A 24,600-nucleotide genomic window follows, 5' to 3' on the forward strand; every position below is an offset into this window, starting at 1 on the left:
AGCTTTCTTTGCCAATGACCATGGTAGCCCTGGCAGGTGGTAATGAGAGAGTAGAGCTCTTTGATTCTAGATTTCTACATGCCCTTGAAATCTACTGAGAATTACGGAGATGAGATCTGCCTACCTAATACTGATGGAGCTGCCTTGGTGGTTGAAACGCTGACCCTGAAGGTGATTTGGCATGGCGCAGCAGACTGATGGGCTCTGCTCCCTGCTCACCACTGGCTGCAATTCTGTTTCTTGCCTATTTGACGTACTGAGGGAATAGTAGAGTCTGTAAAAAGAGGAAGAGCCCTAGTGTTGGCGATGCCAGCACATAAGGATGGGGAGGGGAACGAAACCAGTGTTTCTAGGTGAGGAAATTGCAAAGTAGCCAGTGGGATATGGGGGGCCATTTTATAAAATCCTTTTTTGCAGTCTCCAAGATCGACTGGAATCCTTTGGTTATAATGATAGTGCACATTCACAGCTCTCTTACTGGTTTCAAACACAGACACACATTAGCAGGAATGTAGCTAGCTAGAGAGATATAGAGACGGCATCGTCAGCCATTGGTGAGTGCTTTATGGCTTACAAAGCACCTCCAGATATACACGCTCATTTCATGTTGGCATTGCAACCAATTTGGAGCTTCAGCAATGTCAGTTAAATGAATAAATAAACATCATTGGCTGAAAAGTAGGTATCTTTATTCATATTTTACAAATGAGGAAATTGAGGGATTAGGTGATGTGCCTGAAGTCATGCAGGTGCAATAAGGTTATCTGACTCTGAATCTGGTGACCTTTCCATTACATCAATGCACGCTCTCATTGACACCTTTGTCACTGCATCACAGAAGCAGACTTGTTATGCTACAAAGAGGCTTAGGCCTCCTGTCTATTCCATGCTCTTCTTTGTCTATAAAGGAAAAGGGGCCCAAAGGAGTTTAGAGTAAAATTCTATGTGGAAACACGATCTCTTCCTCTAAAGAGATTTGGATTTTATCTTCTTATCTCTTCTCCAGAGATCATACAATTTATGATGTTCAAAAGATCAGAGATGTACAAAAAGTTCCTAGGAAGATGCAAAGGTATTCAAGAAATGGAAATGTGAGGTGGCTCTAACAGAGAAAGAGATCTTTGTTGGTTATGTTTGTAACAGCTGCTGTAACAAATTCTAAAATGTTAGAGGTTCAACATGATAAAATGTTCTCATTCATGGGACAGTCCTGTGCAGATGTTCCTCATTAGTTAGGGTGGGTGGACGCTCCGTGCCATCACTCGGGTGTCCAGGTGAATGGAGGCGCTGCCATCCTCAACATGTGGTTTCTCAGTGCAGGTCATGCTGGGCAAGCAAAAGGGAGAGGAGAATGTGGGATTGAATAGCAGAGTTCTTTATGGGCCAGGCCTGCAGCACATCATCACTTTCCACAGATCATTGTTAGAACGCAGCCGTGTGGCTTATCTGATGCAAAGGAGCCTGGGAAACGTAGCTGTGTTTACGAGGAGAAAAGGAAACGCTGGTGACCAGCCAGCAAACTCAGCCACAGGATCCAAAGGCAGGATGGTCATTACGGGGAAGTGACAACCTCCTCAGATTGAAAAAATTCCCATAGGTCTGCCCTTTAGATGGAGTTCTCAGAAGATCTTGATTCCAAACTATAGTTTTGACAAGGAAGGGTGAGTGCATGGAGAAAAGAACGTCCAAATTATGTTCACCTTTACTACCAAGATGATGAAGATTTTCCTGGTCAGCTCAGCCAGACGTCGTTGTTTTCTCCCCTGGATTCCCACATTACTTCATTTCTTCACCTCCCATGCACTCTTCAGCCTTGACAATCAGGCTCCCACCTTCTTTTTTCTTCCCTCCGTAACCTCTGAAGTAGAGAGTGATTTCTGGGGCTGTACCATTTGGTTCCACATCATTCCACCTTTACTTACGTATGACTGTGGGCAGGTGACCTAGCTTCTCCCTATCTCAATTTCTTCATCTACAAAATAGAACCTACTTGCTAGGGCTGTTGTGAGTGTAAATTGAGAGGGTATATGTGAAGGACTTAGAACAATGGTTGGTACCTAGTAAGCAATAGATATTAGCATTAGTTATTAGCATTTTGATATTGTGGACATGTCTCTGAAATCTCTTCCCTTGCTTTCCATGACATGGCCCTCTCATACGTCTTTTTCTTCTTCTTCTCAGTCTCTCATAGGCTCTCATTTCACCACCGATAACTAAATTTAGAGTTCTAAGAATGTACTTTTCTAAGTCTTCATCTCTTCCTCGTACACCCGTGGCTCCATCCACAATCCACACGGAGGTGACTCCAGAACTATATCTCAGCACAGCTCTTGTCTCTCAAATCCAAGTTTGAAACCAGGTGCCAAACAGGCATTTCTATTCAGAGATTTCACAGCCATAAATAACTCAACACGTTCAAAATGGAATCCATAATCTTTGTCTTCATCACTTGGCTCCTCTGTCTAAGCTTCTGGACTGAAGAGATGGCTTCACCATGTGCTCTACTCTCCAAACTAGAAACATGGGCCTCCACTCTTTCATTCCTAATATTCAAATTGTGACTGTAGAGGACAGCATAATTACTTTTTCTTTCCCAAAATATTTACTACCCTTTTTACTGCTCCCATCTCTATAGAACCTCTCCCTCTACAGGACCTCCCCCTCCATGGCAGGAATATATCCCAACTTCACTGGCTGCAGCCTTTGCCATGTGAATTGCTTTGGCCAATGGAATGTAAGCAGCAGGGTAATATTCGCGGTGTCTGAGTAGAAGCTTTAAGAACCACTGTGTTTTTTTCCTTCTGCCATGAGAATGAAATGTCCCAAATAGGGGCTGATCCCTGAGCCTGGGTGCTTGAATAAAGAAGACGCATGGAGCAGAGCTGCAGCTGTCCTGCAGCTGACATGTAATATGAATGAGAAATAAACCTTTATCATCATAAGCCATGAGAATGTTATGGTCATTTCTTATTGAAGTATAGCCAAACTACGTGCTGTTTGGGGCTGGGTAATGAGCAATTAATTATTATTGGAGGATGGAAAGATGGTAACTCATGTTATATGAAGGTAAAATAATACAATACTGAGGGGTAAAAAATGTCATCTGTGATTACTTGGAAGCATGGGAGTTTGGGAAACGGAATAACGCTGCTATGCCTTGGTTCTACTGGCTGCATTTCACAAGAAAGACCAGAGCTTGAAAATGAACTAGCAGGTTGACAAGCAAAATCAAAAGGGCATATTTAAGCCTCCAAACTGCAGGACTTAGGGAAAATGAAAGCATTTGTCACCTACACTGATAAAACACAAAACTGAGAAGGCAAAACTGAGTGACAAAATCGAACTAAAACTTGCTTTCTTACAACAATACAATTTGTATGATTATTGAATGGTTATTTTGTAGGGGTGCTTACTGGGCAATTGCTTTCTTTTAAATTTTAAAATTAAAAAATTAAAAAAAATTTATTGCAGTATAATTGAAGGGCGGTTGCTTTTGACCATCTCCTTTCTCTTTTATTTCTTTATAAATTTTTATTTGAAAATAGGACCCTGCCCTTAGAGATTTTGGATAATCTGTTTTATTCATAAATGGTAGAGATTCTAACATGACTTACTAATTTATTCAACACATGTTAATTAAGCACTTGCTATGAGTGAGGCGTTGTGTTAGGGAATCAGGATGCATTAATGAACAAAATACAAATACTTCTGTTGTTATAAAGCTTGCAACCTGGGGTAGGTGAAAGGCTAATAAAATTTAGCAAAAAGAAAATCGACTTTGGGAATTGGTGGAAGAGTAGGAGGGGTGGTCAGATTGGAGCTGACTAAAGAGGCAATAGCATCTGTTGACACTTTTCAAGAAATTTAAAACATGGTAGTAGAAAGGTATTAACATTATGAAGATGTTGGGGTACTGGGTGATTGAGGCTTTTTGTTTCTTTATTGTTTGGTTCATTTGTTTTAAAGATGGGAGATAATAAAACATATATATATATATATTCTAGTGCTCAAGGAATAATCTACAGAGAAGGAGAGATGGGAGACACAAGAAAAAAAGGGGTAACTTAGGAAGCTTTGCCATTTACTTCACAATATGTCGTTGGGCAAATCGTTTCCATTCTGAGTCTTGGCTTCCCTATTTTTAAAATAAGGAGGTTGGACTAGCTCAGTGGTTTTCAAACCATATTCAGGGGTTTTGCAACCATTTAATTTGAGTTTTATTTTAAAGTACATTTCTATTCAATTTTAAGAATTGCAGTAACAAAAATTATATTCCCCCAAATTCTATATGTTAAAGTCTGTCAATCCTTCTACATATGTGGCCAGGTTACCTTGTTTTTGTGAAGCCCTTGGAATACAGTGTCTTCTGACATTTGAAATTGTAAAATTAAGTTTCCTGATTCCATTAAAAAAAAACACAAAAAACTGTTACACTACTTATTTCTGTGAGAAATGATGTTCTCAACAGCAGCAAACTAGATGCTGAGGCAGGTATAAGACTGTTAACTATCATACATAATCCCATATTTCAATATTTTGGATTTATCAAATCAGTATTTTCGTTCTAACTTGACTTTATAAAAGATAAATGTTAAAATTAGGACTATTTCTTGCTTGCTGTTTAAATAAATTTATACTAGTGAAATACTGTTAAAACCTAATTTATACACTGGAGTTCTACGTATGATTTCATTAACAAAATATTTAAAGTTTGAAAGCTGTGGAATAGGATAATCTCTAAAATTCCTTTAAGCTCCATCAAATCTACAATTTTGTTGACCTAACAACATAACCCGGATTTATAGGAAAACTGCCAACTTCCCACTTTACTTTGTACTTGGAGCAAGTTTTTGAAGCAAGAAGAAGATGGAAAAAAATGGCTGAGCGTGGAAGGGGGAAAATTCAGCTGCACTTACTTGAAACCAACACAGCCCTTCTAGAGAATACACTAAAGAACCAGTGGCCAGCTTTAATCACCATTTCCTATAGTGAATTAGGAAATGGATTCCCCTTAGTGGGCCGTATCTGTCTCTTGTAAATGACTCTAATTCAGATGGTCACATGGAAATAAAATGGCATCCAGGGGCTGTTTTAAACTGTACCAAACTGAATTCTACTGTTATCAAACCCAAGCCCTAAATTTCAAACTGTCAGTGTATAAGTATATGCTTTTTGCTTTCTCTGAATTTGCATAAACTCTAGTAACTTTTTTATTTTTTTGGTTGATAACAGTGTTTGTGTTCAAATCACACCTTCTTTTGATTTCTTGCATGCATATAGGCTTTCTCCTGCTTGTGGACATAAGTGCTTTTATCTCACTCCGCAATCAGTCACAAGCCAGGGTGGAGGCAGGGAATGTTTGGTACAATATTTCCTATATAAACAGTTTCGCTGTAAAAGGAACAATATGGCTCTAATTTTGATGTATGATCAGTTTAGAAATGTGCAAACGCATTTGAATATACATCCTGTACATGACAACAGCAATGTGAAACTGATACACAAAAGGATTTTTTTTTGGCTCTAGTGATTTCCCTAGCCCTCCCCCAACCAGATAATATCAGCCTCATTTGTAAGCTTTTAAGTGAAAATGCCTGCTTTGATAGCTTTCCCAAATTGATAAAAATATATGCAGTCAAATAGAATTTTTTTTAATGGTCAAGTTGTCCCCTGGCATACACACTCTATCTTAGTCTGAATACAAATAAAAGCAGCCCAAATTGAAGAGGATTTAAAATTTTCCAATGTAGCTTGAAGTAAAATTGGAAGTGGCAGTGGTAGAGACACAGCTCAGGGATATTCCAGATGTATGTGTTCTGTGTGAGAAAAAAGCACTGGATTATTAGGTCCTATTTGACTGGGCCACGTGGCAGGAGCAGCTTTTTCCCTCTGGCTGGTCACAAGTGGCCCAGGTGTGGCTCAGCCTTGACCAGGCAGCCTATGGTGGTAGTGGTGCCTTTGCTCTTGGCTCTCTTTCCCACAGTACAACTTTGGGGTTGAACAATAGAAACTCAGTGAATGCGGTTGTAACTTGGCCACTGGAACTTTCTATTATTGAACAGAGATCCTTTCTTAAAAGGTACAAGTATCCCCATAATCCTACCACCTAATTACAGTACTATTTACTGTGAATTTACTAAAGACCAGAATTTACGGATAGCAGCTAAACCAACCTCTGAAGTTGATACTATTATTAATATCCCTATTTTTCTGAAAAGGAAACTAAGGCTTAGAGATACTATGTAATTTAGCTAAGATAATATATTTAGGAAGTGGCCTAGCTGGGATTAAAGCTCAGTTTAAGAGCTAATGTTCTTAATTTCAAACTGCATCTCAGCCCTAATGCATGAAAATTATTGTTCCATGTTTTTGTCTTTGTACATGAATATGCATAAATTTTCTTATGTGAAATTAGAGGGAACACACACACAGACACTGTAATACAGTAAATTGAAATATTGGAATATTTGAAATATTTTAAAATTATCTTAAGACTTTTTTGATATTGCTTGTATAGTCTTCATTACTATGATTTTGTCATTTCTGATGGCTGCAAAGTTCATATTAAAAATGTATTTACTGTGTGATTTCAAACTATATGGTAGGCATTTCGTTATTATGTACACTAGGCATTTTGTTCTTCCCCCACCAAAAAAGGAAATTATTAGATGTATGTATCATTGTCTCCATTTTACAGATATGGAAGTTGAGGGTCACAGGATTTGAGTAACTTACCCAAGACCACGCATCTGGTCAGTGTCTGGGCTGACTCCATAACCTGGCTCTTTTCACGATCCCACGGCTGACTTCAGAAACTAGCTCATCAGAAGTTAGAAGTTAGCAAATCAAAATGTCCAACACTTGGGGCACGCATAGGTATCATATCCTTTGTGGGCAATAAATTTACCATGTTGATGGCAGCTGAATGTAAAAATGAGCACTGATTTTCTTGCCAATGAAAGAAAGCCTATCCTGTGGACTACAATGATAGGATCTGTGCTTGGATAGGTGATCTAGTGGATCACAACGGATTTGGGCAGATTTATCCAGGCCCAGCAATCTGTCAAACAGTATAAGTTTACAGGGTCTGGGCGTTAGGTCTCCTGGGGTCTGCTCTGGGGACAGAAGGCCATTAGATGGGGAAGGAGGCCGCTTGAGCATCGGGCTTCAGTGCTTCATTTGGGGTGTGTGTGTGTGTGTGTGTGTGTGTGTGTGTGTGTGTGTGTGCATGCGGATGGGAAGTCCCCATCACCACCAGACACAACTTGGAGATTCTTTTTCCACACATGCCAAGTCCTAGCCATCTTTTTCTCATCCCTTCCTGTTCCTGGTTTCTTCTCTATCTTAAGGCAGGCGTCTTCATCAGGGCAGGTTATTATAACAAAAATACCATAGATTGGGCAGTTTAAATAGCAAAAATTTATTTCTCACAGTTCTGGAGGCTGAGAAGTTCAAGATCAAGGGGCTGGTAGATTCGGTGTCTGGTGGGAGCCTGCTACCTGCTTCATAGACAGCCAGCTGGTCCTCACCTGGTAGAGAGCAGAAAGCCAGAGCAAGCTCTCCTGTCTCTTCTTCTAAGGGCACTAATCTCATTCACGAGAGCTCCACACTCATGACCCAATTATCTCCCAAAGGCTGCACCTCCCACGCCATCACGTGGGGGATCAGGATTTCAACATGTGGCTCTGGGGAGGGGGAACACATTTAGTCCATAACAGAAGGGTTTCCCACCATGTGCTGTGGCAATGACTGGTGGTATACCTGAGGTAATGTTTAGGGGGTGCCCAGATGAAACATTTAAAAAATTTTAATAGTCATGTACTTAATTTATATATATTTGAAAATACATATAGAAGCACATTAAACAGTGACTTCAACCAATATTATTGCTGAGGATGAATCTACATTAAAATAAAAAAGTGAATCATTTAAAGAAAAATGTTAAAAAAAAAAAAAAAATACGGGTGGTAGTAGGATGTGCAAAAATCCCGAAGGTGGTTGATGAGGGAGGGAAGTTTGGGGCAATACTGCTTAAAAGATGTTACCTCCTTCCCTTGCTTCTCATGCTGCACAGCGGGCCCGGTCTGTTCCTCCAGCACTGTGCTTTCGTGATCTTCCTGGCTGGAACCCTGTCTCTCTTGCCCTTTGAATCCTCCACTTCTCTGCCTCAGCACCTGGCACAGTGTTCAGCACAGAGTAGGAGGTTCAGCTGGGACACTCAGCGTCTCTGCTTGTAAAATGTCTGTCCGTCCAGCAGCTCAACCTGTGGCCGGCCCCTGGGCTCTACCTTCCAGCAGCAAGTTCTGAGATCCAGGGCTCTCGAAGTCTGATCTTCTGCTAAGAGAAGGGAACAAGGGACAGAAATAGAACAAGAAATCTTGAACACAGATAAAAGGCTTTTGGATATTTGCATGAGATATGCTTCTTAAAGAGGAACTATTTTTATAGTATTATCTATAAGAGATTATAGGCAAAAATTAATTTTCGAAGTCTTTATAGTTAAAACAGTCTGTGCACAGAAGGAATTTAAATTCCTCTTTTAATAAAAAACCGTGCATTGTCCTGCAGGCAAAGGGCTAGGTTGGGTTTTTTTGGGTTTTTTTGTTTTTGTTTTTTTTAGATGTGATGAGTGATTTCTGAGGCCAGGAGAAATTTGTAAAATGCTACAAAGACTGCTGTGTTTACTTCACTGCGTTCCAGACTGTGTCCATGCTTCTTCATAAAGGATTATTTGGGGGGCGGGGGAAATGGCAGAAATATTACAATACAGCAATTCAATAAAGTATTGTAAAACCATAAAATACAGTAAGGATAGGAACTAAAGCTATTTAGGCAGAGGAATTAAGAAATAGGCGAGGCAGGATGAACTGCCTGAGCTAAATGAACAGGAGGCCAATAATTGAGCTTAGAACTAAGGGTTGAACCAAAGGCATTTGAAGTGTTAATTTATTAAATAACCCTTTGCTTTCATGGCTTACCATAAAAAATATTTGTGGTCAGGAAAGTTAGGAGACAGGAAGTTGAAGTCTTCTAAACCCATTTCTATGCTTGGAATGAAACCAAACCTTTATCCAATCATAAACCTTACATGTTTATCTGCCCGGGAATGGAGAGGGGGAGAGAGGGGAGCAGAATTTGATTTAAGGAACCTCTTCTCGCCCTGGGTTTCGGTCCCAGCGGGGTGTCCTCACGCAGCTTGGAGGAGACGGCGGTCTCCCCTGCCTCGATCCACAGCACCCACCCCCTGAGCTGATGGGCACGTATTGGCTCAGTTTCCCCACTTTGGTGAAAACTGACAGGGAAGCAGGGAACGGTTTAATGATCAAAGCTGAACTGGATCTTTATGAAAAGGATCCTTTCCATCTTAGAAATCTGAGCCATTTGAAAATAGTTCAGATCCAAGAGGGAGACTACCCAACTGTCCACACAGGCTGGCTTGAAAGGAGACTGGGGCAGATGACCAAACGTTACCTGTCTTTAACACAGTGCCTTGAGAACAGAGGGCTTGAGAGCGAGCCATTGCCCTTAGGCTCTTTTTACCAGTGCGGCATCCTGGTCTAGTCTCAGGGAAGAATGTGATGGGAAATACCCTTAAGGGCCAGGACAAAAATATGAATTTCTTACATGGCTGGATATTTCTAATATCTTGATTTGATGGATGAAGGCACCGAGACCTTAGGTAGTAGGATGATTTGCTGCGGTGTGTATCCACTGAGGAAGGAGACTCTCTGAGTCCTCGTTGAGAGTAGAGTGATTTTGAGAAAGTGATTTAACCTCTCGAAACCTCAGTTTCCCCATCCTTAAAGTGGGGTTAACGATAGTCTGCACTTCCATGGATTGTTTATAAATATCTGAGTTTTCAATTCCCAGTCCAGGGCTGAATGTGGTATAATTCTGCCTTCTTCACAAGATGCTACCTCTTTTTTCAAAGCTAAGAAAAGGAGTGTTTATAGGTTTGGCATGATCTGCTCACTATTCACCCAGTGACCTGGGGCAAGGTTGGCCAGAGGTGATACAGGAATAAAAGGGGAGAGGTTAAGGAACTTAAATTTGCAAAGTGAGTACTATGTACCAGGCACTTTACATGCATCATCTTATTTATTTTCTGAAAAAACAAAAAGAACATTTAGGAGATGGGGCTTATGATTCTCATTCTCAATTGGAGATACTGAACTTCCAATAGGTTATGGGATATAACTGAGGTGGCACAGCCGGGGCAGACCAGGTCCCAAACCAGGCTGCTCTTTTCTCCAAAGTCGAGGCTTTTCCACCTGTGGTGCATCACCTTTGGTGGTAGAATGGAGGTGCTGGTGGTGGAGGAAGAGAAGGTGGAAGCAGGGGACTAGGAGGGAGTACCCGGGGGCATCAGGCACTGCTCCAGTGGCCTGAGATTTCGTCCCCACTAGCTACCGAGAAAGGTACCTTGTGAGTCAGATCTCCTGACGTACAAGGATCGTTTGGATTCCATGTTCAGGTCCTGGGAGTGATGCCCTGGGAGGCTACAGGGAGTCTATACACATGTGGTGGGGATGTACGGAGCATCACTTGGAGGCCTGGTTTAGATGTTTTATGAACACGGCTCTATTTAGCTCTCACACTGGCCCAGTGAGGTAGGCATATGGCAAATTGACATTTAGATGTTAAGTGGCTTGCAGTGCCAAGATTCAAGGTGGTGATTCGGTTACTTCATCCCATTACCTCCAGAGAGTGTGAGGGAAGAGCTCGTGGTGGGAATGAGACAGCACAGTGCTCAGGAGGTCCGTGTTGCAAGTTTGATCTTCTGGGCCAAGTGGATTGGCCTAGAGGGAAACTCCTTTTAATGGTTATAGGCGTCTTCTCCCTTTTGCTGGAACACAGCACATCAGCCATGGACCAGGGGGCATTTAAGAGACTGGGGAGATTTGGGCAGGACTTGGTGACAGTCGCCATGGCTGTGTAGTGAGGGGGCTTTGGAATCAGTCATTCCTGGCTTGAGTCCTGGCCTCTGCCTAAATCTACATGCTGGGTGTGATTTACTGAGTGGTTCTAAGCCTGTATCCTCTATGGTAAACGGTAATCATAATAATACTCATTTACCTCATGGGGTTGTTTTGAAGATTAAATGAGAACTTGTTTGTAAAGAAGTAGCAAACTAGGGGCAGGATGTAGCCCATGGGTGGAACACCTTGCAAGGTGTTCAAAAATGTTTTTAAGTCGTTGCCAACTGAAAAAAATTTTGAGATATCACCCAAATATCTATCTATGTATCTATCTTTCTATCATCTATCTTCATCACTTCCTTCCCCAAATATGAAATTCATGATGCAAAGATTTCTATGAAAATTCAGAAGATGTGGCAGCAAAGGACCCTTGTTCCCACGATGTAAAGAGCAGCCACTACCTTAGAAAGAACATGTATTTTCTGGTTTTCCTCAACTGCCTGCATGCCCTACAGTCTGCTTTGTTCACCTGGTCCCTGTGGACTTCACAGTGTGGAAGCTGGCAGATAGTAGCAGTGCTGTGCCTGGTGTAGAGGAACATACAGAAAGCAGCAGAGTCAGGATCTGAACCCTGGCAGTCTGACCCCAGGGCCAGCAGGATCACTCACTTTGTGCTACGGCCTCACTATTCAAATGTGGTCCACAGACCAGAGTCCAGCATCACCTGGAGCTTGTGAGACAGGCAGTGTCTTGGCCCCCCTCTAAAGCTACCGAATCAGAATCTGCATTTTAATGAGCTCCCTGTGTGATTCATATGCACGTGCAAGTTTGAGAAACTCTGCTCTGTAGTTCTGACTATTGACTGAACATTCGGACATTCAGCTTCATAGGTAGAGGCTACTATGTAGTAAATGGAACACGGGCCTGGGAATTGAGAATGGAATTCAAGTATATTTGCCTTGTGACTTTGATCAAGTCTACTCTGGGCCTCATCATCTTCCTCTGTAAAATGAAAGGACGGAGCAATATTTATATTTTGCATTTCACAAAAACGCTTACGAACGGTATGGCTTCTGGTCAAGTGCCTCCAATACAGTGCTGGCTGCAGAGGCTACACAGTCCGATGAGGTCTAGGCCGCTCAGGCCTGCCCTCTGGGGCCTCTCTGTTCGGTCCACCAGAGAGACAAACAGATTAACAATTAAAGCACAAGCCCAGGTCGTACCCGACGCTAATACTCTGTGATCCCCAAACAGCATCTAAGATGCACTAAATGGTCCCCAGCGTCATGACCCAGGTAAAAGAGTCTGCACGTGTGTCAGAGCAACTCCCCAGCACAAGACACACACTCAGTGGAGAAATGGGCCAGCCGTGTTTACAGCTCGGCGGCTGGGTGCAGCTCCCGGGGGAAAGACGTATGTTGGACCAACACTCAGTAAAGAATGTAGATCCTACAGACCTCTATTTATTAACATTTATCCTGAGGGGAGAATGCTTTTTAATTTCATTAAAAAAAAAAAAAAAAGACCTCTGAGCTAGCACTGAATTATAGATAGTGCTAATTTGGTTCAATTATTTTGCTCATTATGGGCAGAAACACAAGTGACATTACAGACCCAGGACTGAGAAATCAGGTCCCAGATTACTCTGGTGAAAATACAAGTGGGATTTAAAAATGTATCAAATAACTAGCTGTCACACCTGATTAATACCACCCGATCTAAGAGAAGCGGCCGTTCTATCTTCTAAAATGTCATTAAAATATCAAAAATAAAGAGTTCACGTAATTAAAGAAACACTATTTTGTTCACACAGCCTGAAAAAATGTGATTAGGCAGCAGTTCTGAAATGGTGATATGCAATCAGGTAGGCGTGTGTACACCAGCTCAGAGCTGATACTGCTGGTTGTGTAAAATGTTGCCTCGTAATGGGCTGCGTTAGGGCAGACGCTGGGGAAAGAAAGAGATGGAGGTGGGGACGCGTGGTTCATTTGCTCTGAAGTCGCAAGGGTGGAGTTTTTTGTTTCAAAGCCAAAATAGCCCTGTTTTATCAAATAAGCTATCTGGGTTACATTTCCTGTCAGCAAAGCGAGAGGATCCACATTGACGCTTGGGTTCCAAATAAGACTGATTTAGTTACTCTGTCACTAAACACAAGCTAAATTTCCATTCAACAAAAACAAGAATAATTGGTTTGGTTTCAGAAAGACAAGCAATCATTTTTTATTAGCGTGTGCGGGAATGAAGCATGCTGCTGGTTGCTAATGTATGCTCACAATGATGCCAGGGGATGGACACGCAAACAACACTTAGCAATCATTTTCCGGGAAATAATTTTCTTAAAGTTAGGGGCTCTGTATATAACCGAGTCTCTTAACCCACATATCTCTGTTGGCTTAGGTCATTGGGCAAAAATAAATTCCTATTAGTTGTGTCTTGTTCAAGGTAGGCACTCAATAAATGTTGGCTGAATTAATTTGCAGGCATATGAGTAGAAACTGGTGTGAGGAAACACCGTTTTCTTGGAGTTCATGGGCTGTACAATTTAGCCTTGGAAATAGAGGGTGACAAGATATACTGATGCTTCATAATTGAAGGTCTGGCTGGAGTGTGCAGCCAGCCTTGTCCAGGTAATGAATTTCTGGAGAGAAGGCACTGAGATCTTTCTTAGTCCTTGAGTTTTCTGGCACTGGTCAATAACCAGCTATCTTTGGTATGTGAGTGAGATATTTCATGAGGAATATTCACTCAAGCAGTGTGTCTACCCAATGCCAAAGCCAATGGTTGAAAAGTGAAATCTCAGTCAGTCACATGTCTGATTTGATCCTGGTTGCACTGATTTCACAAGTGGTTTGTAGGAGTCTGCAAATCCCAGACAGGATCTGTGATGGTGGCCAGGCATTGATTGGTGGCTCCCTAAACGGGAATAAGAAATACTCCACCCAGCCCTAGCTCCAGAGGAAAGGTCAATCCTTGACAGTGCCTAAAGGGAGCTGGAACTCAAGTTAGGGCAGTACTTGGACAATGGAAGCCCAGCCCACTGCACTAGTGGTCTCCAAAGAGGGATGTGGGAGGGAAATATCAGAACTCTTTATATTAAATTTTGGTCTCATCCTTTTTGCTTTCTGGTTGTATGTGTGTGTGTGTGTGTGTGTGTGTGTGTGCACGTGTGCTTTCAACTACACATATTTGAAAGTGGAGCAAGTATAAAATTTACAAACAAGTAAATATACATTTATTAGGGATGCATCAAGAGTTTTCTAATAATGGAGTGAAACAACAAAAACAGTTTAGAAGTACTGTACTTGGTCAAGCCCCGTGAGGGCAGGGGTGATTACAGTTTTATTTCTCTCTGTATACCCAGTTTCCAGCACCACACACAGAAGGCATGTTTTACACCATAAGCTCCCTGAGAGCAGTCTCTCTCGTTGTTGCTTTATATCATTTCCCAAGAACCTAACAGAGTCCTTAGAATTTAGTAGATGATCAAAAAAAAATTTTTTTAAGTGAATACCTGCAAGATAAGTCAATTGTCCCCATAGAAGATTTTATCAAGTTTTTCTTAAACAGTTGAGGATCTCTACCCTGTGAGATCTTTGGAGGCATTTTGCATACTTTGAATGATCTATTTGTCCAAACACCTGAAACAGAGAGTAAAAAAAATGCTCTTTTTTTTTTTTTTTTTTTTTTTTTTACATATGATCTGCATGTTGTCAGGATTCCCTTTCTCTTTAAACTGTAAAACCAGATTTATTTTTAGGCAATCCTGATTGATTGATGCCCAGATTTAAATTATGGCACTAATTTACTTTTGACATTAAGATTCTTCACTTTGCAGAAGAAGGATCACCATAAAATCCCTTTGAATAAAGAATATGTCTACACAATAAAGTTTGACTAATAAAAAGTAAATAAGTACTCACATTTTCAGGACTATTCTTCTGTACTGTGTGAGGCAGACCTTCAGAGTTCTCTAGTGTAACAGTATATCTTGATTGGAGAGAGGAGCAGAAAGACTCACAGAGATCATTTAAAATCTCATGGTAAGGTTCAGAGATTTGCGCATGCATGTGTTTGTGTGTATTTTCCCTTATCCACGTTGTTAACAGGTTATAATCTCATGACTACTGAGAACAGCAAAGTATAGAGTTAGGAAATCCCAAATTCTAATCTTAGCTGTGCTGTTTATTAGCTATAATTTGCCTAAAGTAATATTATGGAGTCTTAATTTACACTAATTTCCAATAATACCTCCTTAATAGGTATATGGATTAAGACTCTTTTAGTTTGTAAGAAAAAGGAGTTGATTTGCTCATGTGAGTGACAAGTCCAGATCAGTGGCTTCAAGCCCAGGTGTGTCTGCAGCTTCTGCAACATCATCATGACTCATGTCTCCCCTCTCTCAGCTCTGCCTTCCTCTTCGTTGGCGTCGTTGGGAGGTTCAGGTGGGCAAATGGTTGTAGTGGTTCTGGCAGTACATTTCCTGGGGAAGAGAATGTACATCTATCTTAGCAGCCCAGCTATATTTTTCTTTGCCTCTCATTGGCTCATTTGGTCACGTGCTCATCTCTGAAGCAACTGCTGTGTCTTGGGCAATGTGAGATGCTCTTTGGCTTCAGTCTTGGTGAGATGCCCATTCACTGCTATGTGCTATTAGCACCCCTCACTCCACCCAGATCACTTGGTCTTGGTGTTAAGGGGTGGGTGGCTCTACAAAGAATAACTGGAGTAAGGTTATGAGATGAAAGAAGAGTGAATGCTAGTAGGAGGCAAAATACCGACTGTCTACCATGGCCAGTTTGTGGGAAGATCAAATGAGGTCACATACGTGAAAATGCATAGCATGTAGACAATCAGTAAATGATCAAAAGTGGATGATCAGATGACGTCAATCTCAAGAAATGAGACTGAGAAGCAATGTAGGACAGGTTTGAGATCAAGCACACAAGGAACCTTACTTACTTGGAATAAATTAATTGAGTGCACTCAACAGGGGGGAGAGGTGGGAGGGCCTGACCTGGAGGGGGAGAAGACAGAGGGCAAGAAGGAAGGAGTTAAGGCAGCAAGACTAAGGGATTGGTCAGATGTATGGAATTAGGGATAGGGAAACAAGTCAAGTGTATGACAAACATTGGGGTGCATGTGAACCTGTTCCTTTATGAGCAAAGTTAAAAGGAAAAGAAAACAAGTGAAATTGGCCAGTGCCGTCAAAAAGGAAATGGCTGACTATACAATGTTGCTTCCATATGGTAGGCTAAACTTACTCTGAAGAAGCAAACATAATATTTTGATAAATATTTAATGGTTGGGAACACGCTCATGATATATGAAGTGAAAAAAGCAGGCTATAAGACAGAAGAGCATTATGATGCCCATGTACGTAGAGTTAGTTATGGAAACATCTGTATTATATAGTTCCAGATGACTTACAGCACAGTGTTAACCACGTTTATCTTTGAATTGAGGGAGTATTTTCCATTTTTAAAAACAACAAATTTGTAATACTTTTCAAAATTAGAGGGAAATAAATGGTACATTATAAAAGAAAACCAAAACAGCTGTTTCTGATAGACGTTGACCTTCCAGGGAAGACGTTCCCAGTGAAGATGAGCAACTGGGTTGGGGGCTTGGATCAGAGTGTGGGGAAGGAGTGTCCACTTTTGGTCTAAGACACTGGTGGGTGAGAACGGTCATTCATACCATGGCTTCTGAAGAGGGGCCACGGAAAGACTAATGCCTGAAGTAACTATCCCACTGAAGCCTGATGTCCGCCACTTGCTTTTGGTTAAGCAAGAAGCTCCCAAATACTCAAAGGCCCCGAAGTCAAAAGACGTGGATGTGAAGCTTCATTCACTCTGGTTTATAAGCAGTGGGACTACGGGAAAATCACTTATCTTCTCCAAACCTCAGTTTCCTCATTTCTAGAATGGAGCGAATACTACCTGCCCTGCCTAACTCATGAGGTTGCTGCAGGATTCAGGAGATGATGTGAAAGGGCTTCCTTAAGGGTAAAATGTTGTCCACCTCTGAGCTACTTTTACCTCTGTCTTGTGACATTTTACATAGCTCAGTACCACTTCCTCTCCCCAAGATGGTCTCCTACCCATGGTGGGTACTCGTAAGCTCATTTAATGTAAATAAGTTTACAAATAAATCTATGAATGTACTCACCCACATCCCTCACTCACTCCCCACACCAATATTGATAGAGTGTATCACATATTCCTACTGAGAAGCATGGAAAAGTGTGTTTTTCTTCTTTCCCCCAGTGATATCTGCTGGCCTACACCTCACATTTGATTTAATGCACCAGAGCTTACAAAATTCAAAAGGTCATGTGACATCACACAAAAAGAGGCACCTTTAGGTGAGCTTTGTTTCTCAAGTTCTCCCCATCTCAGTAAATGTCACCATCACCCACTCAGTTTCTCAGAACCTTGAGGTCCTTCTTGTCTCTTCAATCTTCCTTCACACTTTACATCCAACGCATCAGCGTTGGCTCTCCATCCCGAATCTGACCACTTTTTCTCATCTCCACTAGTTCTGCCCAAGTTAAAACCATTATCGTCTCTTTCCTAGAACACTGGGTTAACCTCCTAAGAGTTTTCTCAATTCTATTTTTAATCCCTGACAGTCTGCTGTCACACAGCAGCCAGAGTGATGTTTAGAAAAACATTCCCCTCTCAGAACCCTCTACTGACTGTACCTCAGGGTAAGCAAGTATGGATGAGAAAGTTTCTCTTTATAAAAGTATTTCTGCTACTAAATAAAGAAGCAATGATAGGATTAGAAAAGTACCACTTAAAAACTCTCTAGTGAAAAAACATGTCTAGGTAACAATCATCAATGGCTGCTAAGATCAGACAAAAAAGAGACAACCTTACATCATGTGTGGATGTACATACTACCACCTATGAAGTTTTCCTGCCAAAATATTAAACGTGAATCCAATTTAGCTTCTAGAGCTCACTGCCAATTTAGAAGAAATACAAGGGATAGAGGTACACGTTACATGACACGAGAAAGCGTTTAGCAGACAATGGGAAATGCTACAGGACAAATAACGTGGCTACTTCAGTAAATAAATAGCAAGGGGTGGAAGAAAGAGGGGGACAAACTTGCACCTGTTTGTCCAGGACTCTTCTGGTTTTAGTACTGAAAGTCTAGCATCCTGGAAAGCCCCTCAGTCCTAGGCAAACTGGGATGGTTGCTCACCCTCGGCGCTGGTGGAGGGAGTGGGGGTGAAGGACCCTATAGATGAAAAGAGGCTTATGAGACAGATATGGGGACTTGATGTGGATCTTACTTAAATGAAAATCATGGAGGGAAAAACATGATGAATATTTGATGATATTAAGGAATTATTTTTGTTTTTTAGGTATGATTATGATATTATGATCATGCTTTTTTTAAAAAAAAAGAGTTATCTTTTAGAGATATACGGTGAAACATTTATATATAAAATGACATGATATCTAGGATTTCTTTCTGTATAATATCGGGGTTTGGGACATAGGTTTATATGGAATTAGGCCATCTGAGTTCACGATTGTTACAGCTGGGTAATGAGAATATGGGGATTTTTTATACTCTTTTCTCTAGTTTTGTAAATGTTTGAAATTTTTTATAATGAGACATCAACATGCAAACCAGCAAACCCCAAATCCCCTCCAATGGCTTCCCTTCACATTCAGAAGACAGGTCGCACTCTCTCGCGTGACCTTCAGAGCTCTGAGTGGTCCGACTCCTTCATCCTCCCCCTCACACACTCCCCTCCCCCAACACTGGCCCTCCAGACTTGTTCCCTGTAGCCTCTGGTGTTGGCTCTTCTCTTTGTCTACGGCTCCTCCCCAGAGTTCACCTCCTACACGCCTTTGCTCAGTTCCTACTTCTTCCCTGAGCAGTCCACAGAGGAAAGGAAATTGCCTTTCCCCAATTGCATTGATCATGCCTTTTATTTTCTATATTTTAAAATGCCTTTGATATGCAAGCCAACCAACCCGAGTCAGATCCCCACCCACCTCCTTTTGTCAAGTTCCTATCCTCTCAGACACTATCCCCTGCCCTAAGTCACCCAGGGCCAGGTAGTAGAGATCACCCTTATAGGCCAGAGCCCACCAAAATTATTCAACTATGCAATCCCACAACTGCTCAGCTGCTTATCCGGCCTCACCCATTCCTTCCCGCTAAAATCACAAAGAAGTCTTTTGCCACTGTTTCCCCTTGCTCTGTCTTCCTCCTCACGGAGGCTGGCGCTTCTCTGCGTGGCGTTCCATGGTGTGGTGTGCGCCTTCCTCTTGAAACTGTGAGTGGCAAACTATCTTTTCAATGACAACCATCTCCTGATTTGTTGGCCTCACCATACTCGAATAGTAACAAAATCCTGGGTACATCGCAAATACCAACCCCTGTCCTCTTTCTCCTTACTCTGCTTTACTTTTCTCTAGAGCATGTATCACTTCCCAAAAGCATTACTAGATGTTTATTTATTTATTATTTATCTCTGTAGGTACTTGAGAGTAGGAACCTAGGCGGTTCTGTTAATCCCTTGATCCCCAGAACCTAGGATGGTACCTGTTCCATAGTATTTACTCAGTAAATATTAATCCCTTGATCCCCAGAACCTAGAATGGTACCTGTTCCATAGTATTTACTCAGTAAATATTTGTGAGGCAAATAAGTAAGAGAAGAAGCCCCATTTGCTGCTTGAGTAAATGAAGGTTTGGGAAGGGGGAGAATGCTTTGCAGGGAGATTGAGGCACTTCCCCCTTAATGAATATCATGGAAGTTTTTCTTTTTCCAAGTGTCAGGACAGAGAAGGTATGATCTCTGATTGACAGCACTTGATGCAGACCTTGACCTCGGGAGATAGCAAACCTTTAAGTTTTTAAGTTCTGAATCTCAGTTTCAGTACTTACTAGCCATGTAACTAGTTTTCTCATATTTAAAGTGGAAATATAATTGAGAATGAGGGAGTTAAGGCCAGGAAAGTTCTTGACATAGGGCCTGGCACATGGTAGGTCCTTAATGGGTGGTAGTTTTTATTACTAGGAATGTTATCTGCTACCCTGCTTGTTCTCTTCTTGGGTCATAAAAAAAAAAAAAAAAAGTAGGAAAACTAATGCAGGAAAAGGCAGGCTTAGCAATACTCTTTATTGGTCAAAACACAATTGGAATATGGTATCCTAAATCTATTTGTTGACATGGAACCAGGGCAGGGCCTTCTGGATGGCAGGCAGTCTAGAAACTATATCATGTGAGAGAGATGGTTGACATATTGGGAGGGCTCAGCCCCCAAAAATAAGACCTGAAGGAGATATTACAGATGACTTTTAGCAGATGATGTATGATCATGTAGAAGAGATATATTTTGGGGAGATCCTCCAAGGGGAGGCCAGGGCTCATAAATTACCTGAGCTCACACTTGGAGCTGCCCTGATACAGAAGTGGCGGCCTCCAGCAGACTGCAGCTCTCTGAAGCAGGGTCATGTCTGTCTGAACCTTTACTGCACCCCCAGGGTCCAACATTGATCCCTGTTATAACGGCATTGAATGAGTATTTGTCTCATAAAGGAGTAAAGCAGACACTGGACAACCACTTAATGATTCCAAGGTCTTTTGCAACTCAGCCGTAACTTTCTGTGGTTCTACCCCAACCCAGCCAGCTTTAGATTATGTTCAACTCTCTAGCTCTCAGTTAATGACCTGCTTTAGCTCATCATATTTTTTTGGTAAAAGAAACCGATAAATATAGGCTTCTCTTAGATAAACATCACTAACAATGTCCTCCTATGCATTGTCTTAAAACTACAAACACAGAGATACCTCTTAAATTGTCTACTGATATTTGGGATTCATGAGGCTTTGTCTCACATAAGTAATTGTCAAGGAACAAATGGAAATACAAGCCTGTCAGAATTGCAAGGGATTTATATGGTCATTAGTTTAGCTTCATATGATACTTGAATCCCTTCTATAATATCCCTGCCAAGTGGGTGTTCAGTCTGTGTTTGAACATCTTTAGTGATGGGAAATGCACCTCCCTTGAAAAGAGGTATAGCATTGGGTTTGAGGCCATGGACTTTGAGGTAGTCCAGACCCTAGGTTCAAATCTCAGTGCCATACTTACTAGCTCTGTGTCCTTTGGAAGTTATTTGGGCCTTTGTTTTCTCATTTGCGAAGCACGAAAATAATGTTGCCCATGTCACAGAGTGATTGTGAACTTTAAATGAGATATAAAATGGTTGCGACATTGCTTGGCACACGGCAAACACCCAATAAATGGTAGTTATTTTGTTTTTTGAGGCAGAACTATTTATTAGATTGACTATACGAAAAATTTCCCTTCTATAGGTGAAGTTTGTCTTCCTTCTTCTGGAAGATCAAATAGGTGTACAGTCTAATGCCATCTTTAACTGACTGATAGTGGCTTTCTGGAGACCAATGCTTGAAATATTGTAAGGCTTTCTCCAATAGGAAAGAAAGACAAGATGACTTAGTGATGCTAGCCATGGTGCAAGAATTGGGAAATGTTGGAGGGCGAGAGGTAGAAATTTTGTGAGTGAAAACATTTGGGCAGTTCATTGGACAGGTCTGTCTTTTCTCCCCCTTGGAATCCTACAGAATGTTTCTGTTCTCTCATGTCCCAACTCTTCTCATCCCATGAGCCCTGCACCCAACACTTAACATTTTTCCTGTTCTGTTGCTGACGGGCTGTTCTCACATAAGTAATGCCCTTCTTACTTAGAGAGCAGAAACTAGTGCCAAGAAGCTGTCAAAAAGCCCTTGCTTTTTAACCAGTTCATCAAAGTCAACAATGACTTCCGGAAAGCACAATATGAATAAGGAGAGGCTGGTCTCACTTTTTGATGTAACAGAGTGACAATTAAACTTTGAATAAGGGAACATAAAGCTCTAGAACAAGACTCAAGCACTGAAAACACAGAAACCTGCAGGTCTTCTGGTGTGGAGGCCAACAGCTCTACTTGCTTCAATGGCCCTCAAGGGCTTCATTATATGATATCAGAGAACAATAACTGGGACGCATAAGGTTGCCTAAGTCATCAGGAAAACAATACATTATAATCATTGTACTCTGTTTAAGGAAGCAGGGAAGTCTACAATGCTCTTTACAAAGGTTATCAACAATTAATTAAAATAAGGAAATACTATTGCTGAAAAGAAGCTTCTGAAAATTTTATTATGTGAAACACCCCATTCTTTGAAGATGCTGCATAATTATACGTGTTTTAACACCAACCACATTTAGATAGCATGTAGCATTTAAAATCAGAAACTATTCAGTGCTGTACAGATATTATAAATTAGACAGGAAATAAATATTGGGGGAAATAAAAAGTTCATTAGGAGAGATAGTAGATATTGATTTTATTTTCTTTCTACAAGCATTTACCAAGTGCTTTTCGTAAGCCAAACGCTGTACTGGGTCCCAGGGGTGCTAATGGAATGAGATGTGGTCACTTGCTCAGAGAGTTCTTAGTCTAGCAGGAGAGACCAACATGTTAAAAATAACTGTAGCACAAATGAAGGAAAATAACTCTGCCCAGCAAAGGATGACAGGTATGGCAGGGAAAGCTAAAAGGGGACATAATACTTGAGTAGGGTACTGAAGGATAAGTAGGAGTTTGCTATTTTCCAGATATGCAAAGGGGAAGGCATCCCCAGAAGCCACAGTTTTTTCTGTTGTTTAGCATCACCCTCAGCCATATCATCATAAAAGGAATAAAGACCCTAAAGAGTTTTGCTGGGGAAAAAATGGTATTGGGGAATGCTTATAGGAAGGAAGGAAATATTGGAAGTGAGTCTGAACCAAAAGGACAGAGAAAACCTAAAAATGTTTAAATACAAGGAAAGGCTAGAGAGGAAGCTGAATTTACATGGTGGAGTAAAGTATATGTGTAGACCAAGTCAGGAGAACCACATTTTAGTGTGGCTCTAGCCCTGACCACTATGCTCTGATCTTGGATATGAGCTTTACAATATGCTGCAAGTCAGGGCCACCTAACGACTTCTTCAGGCTTTTAATAAGGGGCTGAACCAGCTTGCAACTGAGTTTCCTTCCACATCCCGAATGCCCCAATGCCCTACAAGACTGGACAGCTTGGACAGAGACAGCACCTGGAACAGAGCAGGTGCTCCAATAAATTCAAAGGAATGACTTACATGGCCTTTCCTTTAAGAGCTGGAGGCAACTTGTGCAGTCTTGCGAAAAGAATAGGAATGGCATTAGACAAATGTGTGATTTTGCGAGTGGCTGGTATTCTATAAATGGACTGGGGTTTGGAACTCAGAGGTGACTGGCAATGAGATGACGACACTAATGATAAGGCAAAAGGGAGATATCTGAGGATTTTTTGACCTAGGAACGGCAAGAAGGACGAGATCAAATATCGATAGGAATGTCAACATTTGGGAACTTAAGGGGACTTAAGGAAGCGGCTTAACCTGCAGTGCAGTGTTTAATTCTCTGTATTGAGACTGTGATCCTGATCCACGTCCTTGCGGGGTTGGGCGAGACCGGCCTCATATGGGAAGATCAAGGGCTCTGTAAACATTCAAGGAGGATGAGGAGCCACACATCCACCTTGCCCTGCAGAAGATTTACGGGACTTGGAGGGGAAGCGGGGGCAGGCTATTACGCACCTAATGGAGAGCATTAAACTTAACGCCAGCCACTAGCCCTTCCTATGCTTCTGATTATGTTTTACACTCTTCTTAACAATTTCCGCAACGTCTTGGTAAGAACCTCATTTGACTGGTCCATGGGGATCGGCGACAGTGTGTCACTGGGAAAGTCCCAGGAAACCAGCAACAATTTACGGATTTACAGTTTCGCAACACCACGCAGCACCCCGTCCTCGGAAGCTCCCGCGGTTTTGAGAGGCAACAATTTTGTCAGGAACGGGTTCCCAGAGACCTGAGCAGAAAGAAGCCATGGTACAGAAAGGCACCTCAGTGCAAGGAAAGGGGTGCCTTGAGGAACTGCTCTTCTTACTATCATCACAGAGGCTTTGAGGCCGTAGAAGTTAAATAAGGGTGCAAATACCAAGGTGGAAGTGAGTAACAATTACCCTCGAGCACAACGCTTTCCCGTAAGTACCTGTAATGAGTTTATGAAGAAGGAATTTGACTAATTCATGTCAAGCTCTTTGATAAATGATATTGTCTCAACTGGTGCTAATAATGTAGGGTTTTTTCTTGGGGGGTTGCTATATTGAAAACCAAAAAAGAATTAAAACTACTCATATTGTCACCACTTTCTATTGTCACCACTCTCTATTAACAATAATATGAAATTAAAAGTTTCCATTCCACTTACCAAAAATAACGTCTCAACATTTTGCAGTGCCTCTTTTCTGAGTTCTGTCTCTCTTCTCTCTCTCTCTGTGTCTCTATTACGTGTACATGTGTATATGCATACATAGGTGGGATCTTTCTACATATATTATTAGTCTGAAACTATGGATATTGTAGAATATGTTTATATATGGGTAGATGTAAATTTATAATATTTTAAAAATAGCTGCATAACATTCTATAGTGTATATCATAATTTCAACCAGTGCCTTACTAGTGGACATGTGTTTATTTTTAAAAATTCTGTTGCAAACATTGCTGCAACAAAAATCCATGTGTATGATATGTATGCTTTCATTTCTGTAGG

At 41.4% G+C, this 24,600-nt stretch overlaps 2 long non-coding RNA genes across 2 annotated transcripts in view; one reads left to right on the top strand and one right to left on the bottom strand.

The window, feature by feature from the left end:
• LOC309635815 overlaps nucleotides 1-9,532 on the bottom strand; it is a 15,980-nt gene extending 6,448 nt beyond the window's left edge. The window contains exon 1 of the long non-coding RNA XR_014249036.1: nucleotides 125-9,532. This is a non-coding gene — a long non-coding RNA (uncharacterized lncRNA). The remainder of the gene's footprint in view (nucleotides 1-124) is intronic.
• Nucleotides 9,529-24,600, top strand: part of LOC309635822 — a 65,288-nt gene continuing 50,216 nt past the window's right edge. Inside the window, exon 1 of the long non-coding RNA XR_014249044.1 lies at nucleotides 9,529-24,028. This is a non-coding gene — a long non-coding RNA (uncharacterized lncRNA). The remainder of the gene's footprint in view (nucleotides 24,029-24,600) is intronic.

This window comes from Balaenoptera borealis (assembly GCF_965194805.1).
Source record: "Balaenoptera borealis genome assembly, chromosome: 10".
In the NCBI taxonomy this organism is placed as follows: domain Eukaryota; kingdom Metazoa; phylum Chordata; class Mammalia; order Artiodactyla; family Balaenopteridae; genus Balaenoptera; species Balaenoptera borealis.